At 35.7% G+C, this 12,658-nt stretch overlaps 1 protein-coding gene across 5 annotated transcripts in view; it reads left to right on the plus strand.

The window, feature by feature from the left end:
• XRCC4 (X-ray repair cross complementing 4) overlaps positions 1 to 12,658 on the plus strand; it is a 269,968-nt gene that overhangs the window by 13,765 nt on the left and 243,545 nt on the right. The window lies entirely within an intron of this gene.

A 12,658-nucleotide genomic window follows, 5' to 3' on the forward strand; every position in this document is an offset into this window, starting at 1 on the left:
ACTCCACTATTATGAGAACAGCATGGGGGAAGTCGTCCCTGTGATCCAATCACCTCCCACTAGGTCCCAGGTCAACATCTGGAGATTACAATTCGAGATGAGATTTGGGTGGGGACACAGCCAAACCATATCAACTGCCCATCCTCCCTACCACCCAGCCTCTGGTAACCACCATTCTACTCTCTGCTTTTGTGAGTTCAATTAATTTAGATTCTATATATAAGTGAGAACTGTGGCATTTGTCTTTCTGTGCCTTGCTTATTTCACTTAGGGTAATGTCCTCCAATTCCGCCTGTGATGTCACAAATTTAAAGTCTGAATAATGTTCCATTGTGTGTAGATGAATTTTTTGGTATTCATTTATCCTTTGATAGATATTTAGGTTTATTCCATAACTTGACTATTGTCTAGTGCTGCAGTGAATATGAGACTACAGATGTCTCTTCCACATTCTGATTTTAAAACTTGCAGGTAAATACTTAGAAGTGGGATTGCTGGATAATATGGTAATTCTATTTTTAGTTTTTTGAGGATCCTCCATACTGTTTCCCATAATGGTTATGCTAATTTATATTCCTACCAGCAGGGTACAAAGGTTCCCTTTTCTCCACCTTCTTGCAGATGTTTGTTGTTTTTGTTGATAGTGGCCATTCTCACAGATAGGAGGTGATATCTAATTGTGATTTTAATTTCTATCTCCCTAATGATTAGTGATAGTGAGCATTTTTTCAAGTATCTATCAGTTATTCAGATGTATTCTTTTGACAAATACCTATTCAGGTCAATAGCTCACGTTTTTATTGGATTATCTGTTTTGTTTCTATAGAGCTGTTTGATTTCCTCTTATACTTTGGATATTAGCCCTTTATCAGATATATGGACTTCAGATATTTTCTTCATTCTGTAGGTTGTCCTTTTACTCTGCTAATTGTTTCCTTTGATGTTCAGAAGCTTTCTAGTTTGATGTAATCTCATGTCTATCTTTGCTTTTGTTTCCTATGCTTTTAATGTCAAATCCGTTTTAATGTCAAATAACAAAAAAGTTATGAAAGCACAGAACCTAATGGTATAAATAATACTGATCAATATTCAGAATATTTTAGGACAGTAATGGTGGTGTGTAGAGTAATTTTATTCTTAGTACAAGGGTAAAAGGAGAAAATTATTAATTGCAACCACAGCTACAATAAACTTTCAAGGGATATATAATAATATGATGTAATTTAGACATTAGAAACATAAGATGGCTGGGTAAAAGTGTTGAGTTGTATTTAATCAATGTTAAGCTGCTATCAGGTTAAAATGGACAGAAGTGTAAGATATTCTTTGTAAGCCTCATGGTAGCCAAAAAGCAAAAATCTATAGGAGATTCACAAAAAATAAAATTAAATTCAAAAGACTCAAGACATACCACTACAGGAAACTATCAAACCACAAAGGAAAATTGCGAGAGATGAAGAAGGAAACAAAATATCTTCAAGAAAAAAAGACCCAACAATAGAAAATAATTAACCTAATGATGAGAAAGTTCGTCCTTTCCTTACTTACCAATAATTATATTGAGTGTAAATAGATTATATTCTCCTATAAAAGACAAGGAGTAAATGAATGGACACACACACACACACACACACACACACACACACACACACACACACAACACACAAGACCTAACTACATGCTTCCTACAAGGAACTCACTGCACTTTTGAGGACACACATAGACTGAAAGTGAAGAAATGGAAAAAGATATTCTACACAAATGGAAACCAAAGATCAGCAGGAGTAGCAATACTTACAGCAGAAAATATTTTAAGTCAAAAACTGTAAAAAGAAGAAAATAAAGGCATTATATAATGATAAAGTAGTCAGTTTGCCAACAGGCTATAACAATTATAAATACATATGTACCCAACAATGGAGCACCTAAATGTATAAAGCAAACATTAAAAGGTGTACAGAGATAGACTGTAATACAATAACAGTAGAGAACTTCAATGCACCACTTTCAATAATGGACAGATAATGTAGTCAAAAAATTAATAAGGCAATGTTAGACTTAAGCGACGCTTTAAATGAAATGAACTGTAACAGACATATACAGAGTATTCCATCTTAACACCAACAGGATACACAATCTTCTCAAATGTACACAGATCATTTCTGGGATGGATTGTATGTTAGTTCACAAGGCACACTTAGGAAGTTGAAGAAGACTGAAATCATATCACATATCTTTTCTGACCACAATTGTATGAAACTAGAAATCAATTAAGGGAAGAATTTCAGAAAATTCAGAAGTATACTGAAATTAACAACATGCTCCTGAACAACCAATAGGTCAATTGAGAAATTAAAAGGGAAATTAAAAAATATCTTTAGACAAAGAAAAATGAAAACACAGTATGCCAAAATTTATGGGATGTTGTAAAAGTTTTGCTTGTCTGGGAAAGTTTTTATTTCCTTCTTATTTTTGAAAGACATGTTTGCTTGGTAAAGTATTCTTGGTTGGCAGCATTTTTTTTACGTCCCATACCCCGAGGAGTTTGAATATATCAGCCCACTCTCTCCTGATCTGGGGTTTCTGCTAAGAAGTTTACTGTTAGTTTTATTGGGACCCTTTTGTGTGTGATTTCTTTATTATCTTTTGCTGTTTTCAGAATTTTTTCTTTCTCTTTAATTTTTGATAGTTTGATAATTACATGTTATTGTCAACTCCTCTTTGGCTTGAATTTGGTTGGAGATCTCCTTTCTTCATGTACCTGGATGTTGGCTTCCTTCTGATTAGGGAACTTTTCTTTTGCTATTTCTTTAAATATGCATCCACCTACTTTGTTTTTCTTCTTCTTAATTCCTATTATGTATAGGTTAGATCTCTTGATGGTGCTCCATAATCCCCATAGGCTCCCTTCCCCTCCCCTCCTCTCCTGTTCCCTCCCCTTCCCTTTCTTCCCCTCCCTTCCCCTCCCCTCTCCTCCCCTCCTCTCCCCTCTCCTCTCCTCTTCTTTCCTTTCCTCTTCTTTCTTTTCTTTTTTTCTTTGCTCCTCTGACTAATTTCAAATGTCCATCTAGAAGCTCACTGATTCTTTCTTCAGCTTCCTCAAGGCAGCTGTTCAAGCTTTCTATTTCCTTTTTCAGTTTAGTCGTTGTATTCTTCATCTCCTGGATATCCATTTTTTAATTTTTTCTATTTCTTTGTCAAACTTTTCATTTTGTTCATGTATTGTTTTCAAAATTTAATTTTCTATTTATATATTCTTGTGGTTAACTTTTTTTTTTCCAAAAGAGTCGAGGTTTCACTCTATCTCCCAGGCTGGAGACTGGAGTGCAGTGACAAAATCATAGTTCACCATAGCCTTGAATTCCTGGGCACAAGGGATCCTCCTGCTTCAGCCTCCTGAGTTGCTGGAACTACAGGTGTGAGCCACCATGCGCTGCCCATTTAACTTTTTAATAAGGATTATTCTGAAATTTTTTTTTTTTTTTTTTTTTTTTTTTTTTTACCATTTTATGGATTCCATTTTCTTTGGGATTCATTGTTGGAGCTTTATTCGTTTCTTTTGGAGGTGTCATGATTTCCTGAGTCTTTGTAATCCTGTGTCCTTGTGTTGGTGTTTGCACATTTGTGGAAACAACCACCTTTTCCAGCTTTTACAGGTGTTTGTTGGCAGGGATAGAACTTTGCTATTTATTCTAGCCTATACTTCTGGAGGGGCCAGCTAGTAATAACTCTTAGCAGACACAACTTGCTTTCAGGTTCTGTAGAAAGCTGGCCTGCTACCTTTGCTCTGAATTTTTTTGGGGTAGCTACATAGGTTCTCTTATCTGACAGGACCACTGTCTGAGCTCTGCAATTAGGCTGAGCTGCTGAATGGACACAGAAATTTCCTCTGATCAGCCTTGGCCACAGGATGTCTTCCTTTATTTGGATTCAGCAGTTGGACAGGGTTGCAGGAGGGTCCTTGAGGTTAAGTGGATTGGGATGGATGGACCAATTTTTATGCTCAATAGAAATGCTTATTAGAAATGCTCAGTGGGGTAGGAAAGTAGGCTTTGAGGCTAGGGACCACTCTGGTTAAACTCCCTCCTATGTCAGAACAAGTGCCTGCTTGTTGTCAAAATCTGCTGAGGATCTGTTGTGGGGTGGAGGCCGGCAAGCCTGTCCCAGTTGCTCAGACTGGCTAATCTTCTAGTAGTTCTCTGTGTAGACAGGATTACTCCTGGATTGCAGCAGAGAGAGGCTGTAGCTAAGCAGAGGCCCTTCAGGGTCTGCTGTGGATTGGAGGCTAACAAGTCTGTCCCAGTGCACAGATCATGAATCTCCTAGCAGATCTTTGTACTTGCAGGATAGTTCTCAAATTGCAGTGAGAGGGGCTAGAGCAGAGACTGGGCCCCTTTACAATCTGCTGTGGGACAGGAGCTGGCAAGCCTATTCTGGTATTACTAAGATGGATGCTTCTTTCAGCAGTTCCCTGTCCAGGCAAGATAGTTCCCAGCAAAAGGATTGGAGCTGAGAGTGAGCCCTTCCAGGATCTGCTGTGGGATGGAGGCAGACACACCTGTCGCAGTGGTTCAGACTTACATGAATCCCAGAAGTTCTTGGCATAGGTGGGATAGTTCCCTTACTGTGGCAGAGAGGGATTGGAGCTGAGACGGAACCCTGTCAGGATCTACTATGGGATGGAGGCTGGTAAGCCTGCCTTGGTGACTCAGATATGTGAGTCTCCCAGCAGTTCTCTACATGGGCAGGATATTTCCAGGGCTGCAGGGCAGAAGTGCTGTAGCCAAGAAAGCTCCCCCTTGGGATCTGCTGTGGGATAGAGGGTGGCAATCCTGTCCCAGTGGCTCAGATGGGTAAGTGTTTCTCTGGGTTTTTGTGTGAGCAGTAATAAGCAGGGACCACAGATGAGGGGGGCTGGAGCTGAATTATAGGGTAACTTTTGGGTCCACTGCCAAGACTGATGTTGGTGGGCTGACTGGCCTTTGTGGTGCTCTTGGGTGTGTAATTCCTCCAGGACCCCTTGGCAGATGGTTTTGGTTGCAAAAGCCAAAGGGGGCTGAAGCCAAGCCGTTTGGGGAACAGGATTATTTCTGTGTTTGAACCCAGGAGCCCAATCTGTGTGTCTAGGTGCAAGTTTGTACCCTCAAAACGACCTTCCTAAGTCTTGGGCTCCACTCGGGTTTTACAGCCTCCTACCTGAATCCCAAGACTCCTACAACAAGATTTTTGTTTGTGGATGGGTGCAGAATTCTTATTGTAGGTGTACACATATAATTTTGGACACTTTATACTCAGTGTTTTGAAAAAAAATATGAGCCAACATTTCAAAGCCAGTTGACTTCTGCATAAAAATTGGGATTTGTCAGTTTCTTGAATAATCTGAATGACAGAACACTAAGGACCAATACTTACCCATGATAACAATGTGCTTTGCAGTGAGTAATGGCTACCACCTTTATATGGTACTTGTAGTTTCTAGTTTCCCACAGTCCCACTTGTCATACAATGGATGCATATGGCCTCACTCCTGATCTGCATGGTCCCTGGAAGTATTAGAACTTGTACCCTTACAAGAGAGAATAGAGCTTGACTTAAATTTTAGGTATAAATTTTAGTCCACTTTGAGAATGTATAACCCGAGGGTTATACTCAGAACAGAGTCTTGCTTATACTTTGGAACTTCCTCCTGCTGGAGTTGTCCAAAATGTATTCAGAGATGTGGTCAAAAATGACTTAGACTGAGAAATTGAAGCGTGTGAGATAAATATGTAATTACTCATCCAATTAGGAATGAAAGTCCTTATGTGCTATTTGTAACTGTTACTATTATTTGAACTGCATGAAATTGTCATTTTTATAGGTTAAAAATTGTGAAATGTTGGTAATTTTATATAGTTCCTAAATAGTTTTGTATTGCTGAATTTGAGGATATGTTACAGGTTTTGTTTTTTTTTTCCTCAGACTAAGTTGCTCAGTCCTATCACTTGTCATCTTGTTTGCCATTAAGAAATAGGCAGATAAATGGGTGCGGTTTTAAGTAAATGATGGGTTTGTGAGTGGGGGGGAAAAGTACATTGTTTATAAGTCTTATTCCTTTTTCACACAAGTGCTTTTAGTTACATTTCAGTTCTGAAAAACACTTTTTTTTTTTTTTTAAGTAGAAAAGACTGTATATAAGCTTAATTGGTGATGTTTCATAGGACCACCCTCACTTTTTTGGAATTGAAATATGAGAGGTGTCAAAAATTTTGAGGCTTAAGAAATCATAATTACTAAGTTCTTGTTGAAAAAGACTGCTGCTTAGTTAATGCTGTTTCAGGTACTATCTTATCTCTTCTCTTCAGTTCTGTTAAGTGTCATTCTCACATGAAACTGCAATTAGAACTAAAGTGTTCTTGTGACAGTCTAGAAAGTTTCCAAAATGATAACTGTACTCTCATCCTTTCTGCCAAGTTTATTTGTAATCAAGAGTGGCCGTTTGATGAATATGAAGGAAGTTGTAGTCTTGGAACTTAGGGTCCAATTTTAAGAGCACTTTGGAGCTAGGTATTAAATAGTATGTGGGAAATTTGTTCATACATTAGGTCATTTTATTGCTTTTTAATACCCACTTTATAGGGTTAGAGTAGGAAAGGAGAGGAAGTGAAATTTACGTTTATCACTGAAACTAATGATTATTAATGGTGTTTGTAAAAGATAAGCGGAGGAAATGAGAAGTAATATGATATTTGGAATGGCAGCAACTGGCATTCCACAGTCATGAGAGGTAATTAAGAATGGACTGTGACCTCAACCAAGAGGCCTTATTTTTTAGACTTATTTTATAGTACTAATGCTCTATTCCTAAAGCATCAGATTAATTTAATGTCTCCCTTATACATCAGCTGTATATTACAAGTTTTTGAATAAGATTATGTTAGCAGTTATAACTGTATTTTACTACCTTATGGTGACTAAACGTCATGGTTTGCCTGGAATCGAGAGATTTTCTAGGTCTTGGGACTTTGTTTGAAAATTAGGAAAATTCCAGGAATACCTGGACAGGTGGTTACCTTACTTTCAAAATTATTAAAATGGAGTTAATTCTCACATGATTAGAAGGATATTTAGTAATCCTGTGAATTCTTTACACTTAATGTTTAGAAACAAATCTAACTCGAAAATATTATTTTAGGAAAGCACTTTTTATGTAGACGTGTTGCTGGGTATTTTTGTTTTAATTGCTTTGGAAATTTAAAGGCAAATTGACTTTGTGGTAATTTTTTCAAAAAAAAAAAATCTTAATTTACCCTTTGGTAACACTAACCAGCAAGTTGGCAGGCTATTAACAGAAAATGCTAGCAATAAATTATTCAGTAAAATATCTTTAATGTGGGGAGTGGGTATTCTGATAAAAAAGGAAAATGCAAATAGTCAGTGCTTTTTAAAAGTACTAAACAAGAAATAATCCTTTTGTTTGCACTTAGTTTTCCTAAATTGTTGTGTGATTGTCTCAGAAGTGAATAGCCTAGTGGTAGTTTCATAAACCTTTCTTTCCTTTTTTCTAGCAATTATATATGTTCCTGTCTTTGAATTTTTATAATGTGATAAGACTTTAAAACAATCTGTGACCACACTTTTGGTTTGCAATTTAAATTTTCTCTTTTAAGAATAAAAATAATAAGGTCAAACAAAATAATGTAACCAGGAAACTAATTACAGACTATTAACAGCATATGCTGTGTGCTAATCTTTATTCTGAACTCACTTTAGGTATCAGCCTACTTTTCTCAACAAGGGGGCACTTAAGTTAATTGCTTCATTAGAAACATGCATTTAGCACTTTCTGATCTGTAAGTACAACTCTTTGGCAGAGCTGCAGAAGTTTGAACACCTGCAGCCCAAGCAGCTTAAAAAGAAGTCATAATTTACTATAAAGGAAAATAAAAGAAGCTCAAGTTCAAAATGGTGTTATCAATGATACAGTGTTGTAACTAACTTGAGCTGACCTAAGAGAGATAGTTGGCTTCTGCACTACTCCTTATCAGCATCCAAAAGGGCATACAAAATTCTTTGTAAACTAATTTAAAAAGTGTCTTGTTTATTCAGAAGCAACTGTGAATGGTATTTGTTCAGACCTTAGATCACATCAATTGCATACCAGCCAACAACTTATTTCTCTTCTAAGAGAGAGGCCAAGTATCAAAGACACAAAGTACTAAAGATAAGCTTCTCAATTCTCAACTGTTCTGAACTCTCAATAAAGCTACTGATGTACAAATTGGGGTGGGACCCAACTGTTTCCACCTGCAGGCTTGTCTTAGATCCTTGGCTCTGGCTGGGAGAGGTGCTGATACTAATGTGACCTTTAGTGCCCTTAGAAAACAAAACACAGGCTTTCTTATAGCCCTAATCAATCAGTCCCTCTGAAGAGGATTCCACCCTCTTTCTTCAAGTAGTCTCGGGGCAAAAAACTATGGCTGACTATTCCCATTTACAGGGCTGGTGAAAGCAAAGAGATCGTTCATTTGCTCTTACTGAATCTTAAAAGACATTCCAAGTCATCTTTTTTTCTGTTTCCATGGGTGATTCTCATTAGATGTTTTGTGTTTGATATTTTGTAAGAGGGTGATCTCAGTAAGTAAAAGAATGAAGTGCTTTCAAACCTCATTCAAATAGTATGGTATTAGGAAATTAAGACTTATTTGATATAAAGTACATTTCTGAGACTGCTGAGGCACAAACAAGATACTTATAGGATACTGTGTTGTCACTTATGGGCTACTAATGTTAATTGCTTAAATGTGGTTCACAGGTAGTCTCCAAAGGTTCAAATGTGAGTTTACTAAATAATAGAATCTTTAAAATAAAATCATATAATTTTTGTCATGAATACCTACAATTAGAAAATTGGAAAATATTTGAAACATGTATAATTCAAAGATGTTCTTAAAACTGATCCCCAAATGTCTTTTTAACATCATTGAGATTAAAGCCCTTTATATTATTGTGAAAGTAGGAGGAGTTACTGACAGGCATCTGGAATATTGAATTTTAAACAAAATTTTCTCTGTAATTAGAAATTTGTCACTTGGTTCAAATATGGCTTTAAAAAAAAGGAATGAAACCAATTGCTATTTCATAGTAATTATAAGTGCTGTATTTTCCTTTCACAAAATTATATTAATGGTAACAATAGCCATGCTTCTTAAGGTAAGTTTAAGAAAAAATAATCTGCATAAGTATATGTGCATCTGTGTATGTTTGTATGGAAATACTATAGAGGCAAAAAATGCTATGCCACAAGTAGTTCCTACACGCTCCCATGCACCCCACCCCCAAAATTGTGGGTTTTGAGCCAATTAGAATTATGTAAGCCTTGAACTATATGTCTTTTTCAATGATTGGCATAGAAAAACAGTAACACAGATTTTCCAGTAATTTTCAAATTTAAGGATTACAGAGCATGTGAGTAATTTACTGCACATTAAGTGTATTGACTAATTGATCTAAAAGAAAATATTCACAAATGGATAAAGCATTTCAGAATTAAGCACATCTAGGCAAAGGACCTTATTGTAGGAAAAAATTTTGACTAAATGGAATATTTAAAAATTATTTTTTTCAGTGAGTATGGTATCAAACCTACAAACTTAAATATATCTAAAATTTTTACATGCCTAATTGATGGGGCTATAAGGATTACTTTATAATGTTTTTTTAAAGGATCATCTAGTAAGAGACTCATGCTCTGTAATTAAATAACAGTTGTAATGTTTTCATGTTGGAAGTTTGTGCTTTGTTCCTGATTCTGACTTTTTATAATGTTTTCTCTTTGCATATTTATAATTTTTATGTTATTTCTCTAGTTTTGTTTATTAGCTTCTACGGTATAAGCATCTTTTAACGAAGCTCACAAAATCAGTTTTACAGTATCAGGTGTTACAGTATTAGAACAAATATAGGTATTTGCTTGAACTAAGTAATATGTGTCATTTTACAGTCTGATAAATTTGAAGTCAATCTGGGCAAGATTCTAGAGTGATTTACCAGAAGAATTGCTTTTGGATTAAAAGAAAAAGAACCTATCATTGTTATAAATAAAAGTGGGATCACTAATTAACAGTTTTAATTTCTTTTTTGTTGTTGTTGTTCTTTTAAATAGCATTGATAGACTGGTAAAGTAGATAGATTTTTCCAAGGATTCTCCTTACATTCTAGTGACTTGGAAATATAAGTGGTGTTCCCACGTAGTGTTGATGATTGATGTCTACTTGAGGGTGTTTCTAATGGCAGACTATACAGGTCTATGCCTGAGCTTGTCCTGCTCAACATTTTATGTGCATGACTTGAATACTTAGAAGAAGAAGTTTATCAGATTTCTAGATGACAAGGTCAGAGGGATAATAAACGTGTTGGGTCACGGGAACAGAATCACTATTCAATGCAACCTTAACAAGCCAATATAAAACATAAAATTGAACCTTAGCAAACACATCAGACAACATCAACAAAAACTACAAACAAAGGATAGAGTAAAAGTGACTTAGTAATAATATACGTAGAAAAACAACTAAACAAGGTTTAGTTGATATTAAACTCAAATAGGAATTTTTAGAATGATGTAGCTGCCAAAAACATAACAAAATACCCTCAACACAACCCCATCACTCTCACTATGACTAAAAACAATAATTAAAACTGAATGTGATATTTCCTTGAAATTATAGAAGTGCACTATTTAGGATGAAGTAATAGTCTTTGTCTATTTTTTAATTGTTTATAGAACAACTAGACTACCAGTTGGGACTCAGTGAACTATGCTTTGAGTGGCAGAGATTAACTGTAGAGAATTTTGTGGAGATTAATCAAACTAGTGAGGGTATCAGAAATCATCTTATAAGAACTGTTTTGACTTTTAGCATATAGTCTTAAGAAGAGGCCTGTCGTGTGTAAGAGGATTTATACTTAATCTGTATGAACCCTACTGGTATTACTAGGAAAAATGGGTAGAATTCATGGGTGACAGATTTGAAATAATTTTAAATAAATCCAAGGACAAGTATTTGTGGAAAGCCTTCTTTGGGACAGGCATAGACTTTTCATATCCTCGGCAGACATATCCAGAAGTCAGCAATAGGGCATAGGAGATCAGATTTGGAAACTTTTTTCTTGTAACTTGATCCAGAATCAGAACTGGCTATTTTGTTTCCCACACGTCTCATATGATTGCAGAATATAAGCTTGGTTAACGACCATTTGATGGGAGACTGGAAATAAAAGTCTTAGTTTTGTTTTAGAGTAGTCTTAAAACAACAGCTCCTTATCTGGCAATGCTGTCACACGGCAGAAGCTCCCTAAGCATACCTCTTTCATGGTCCAACCCTGTTTCTTTATCTGGTAACTTTAGAAGTCTGGTTTTTCTTAACTTCAGATCTACTAGACTTCTACATTCCTACTGACAAGCAAAGTGCTGTGGTAAGAAGAGCAGGTGGTGGATTTGAGTCCTTGCACCACCACTTAGTGTGTGATCTTGAGTATTAAACTTTACCTCTGGTTTTTTATTCATACAATGAGGATCCTGTTAGTTGCTATATTCATAGGGTTCCAGTAGAGATAGAGCTGATATATATATATATATATGTCAACATATTTCCATTAATTATAGTACTTAATAGATTATTATTTAGTCACTAAGAATGCTAGGTGTAAAACTCTGTGCCACCATGAAAAAAGCTGTTTATAAGATTTATTTAAACATGCATGTCTGTGGATAAAGACAGAGGGAAATGTTCAGGTAATCATTGTTTTGGGAAGGGCAAGATTAGGTTTTTAGAATTTTTATATTATATGGATGTCTGTTTGTTCAAGTAATGAAGTTCTTGTGCAGGTGCAAAGTACTTAACAAATGGATGATGATGATCTTAGATCTGACTCCCTTCTAACTCTAACTTCTAGTATTACATTGTGTACCCCTAATTCTTATTTTCTTTATTGTATGAAGTAAAAAATTGGCCAACATGAAAACCATGGAAAATGTTTGCAAGAATGTGCAGTAATCAGAATTCTCATACATCAGTTGTAAACTGGTACAACCCTTTTAGAAAAATATTTGCTGTGTAGTACCAAAACTGAATATATCCATATCCTCTGATCCAACAATTTTACTCTTAGGTATATACTAAACAGAAATGCATATGTATTTGCTAGAGTGTTTCTGCCAGCACTATTTGTAGTAGTCAAAATCTAGAAAGTACCCAGATGCCTACCACTAGTAGAATGGATAAATAACCTGTCTTGTACTCATATAATAGACTACTATACTGCCCTGAAAATCATCTATCACTGTAACACATAGTGTGGATGAATCTTTCAAACATAATGTTGAGCAAAAGAAGCCAGACACAAAATAGAACATGCTGTATGATTTTATTTACATAAAGTACAGAAATATTCAAAGCCCTCATCTCTGTTAGAAGATAGGATAGTGGTTATTTGGAGAGGCCAGTGGCTAGAGAGGAGGGAGTGTGAGAATGAATTTTGGGGTAGTAGTGTTCTGCTTCTTGATCTAGGTACTACTTACATGGATTTGTTCAATTGTAAAATTCATTGAGTTGTACTTTTGTACTTTTGATACATGTACTTTTCTGTCTATATATAATACTTAAATACAAAACTT

Source organism: Pongo pygmaeus, chromosome 4 (assembly GCF_028885625.2).
Source record: "Pongo pygmaeus isolate AG05252 chromosome 4, NHGRI_mPonPyg2-v2.0_pri, whole genome shotgun sequence".
NCBI lineage: Eukaryota > Metazoa > Chordata > Mammalia > Primates > Hominidae > Pongo > Pongo pygmaeus.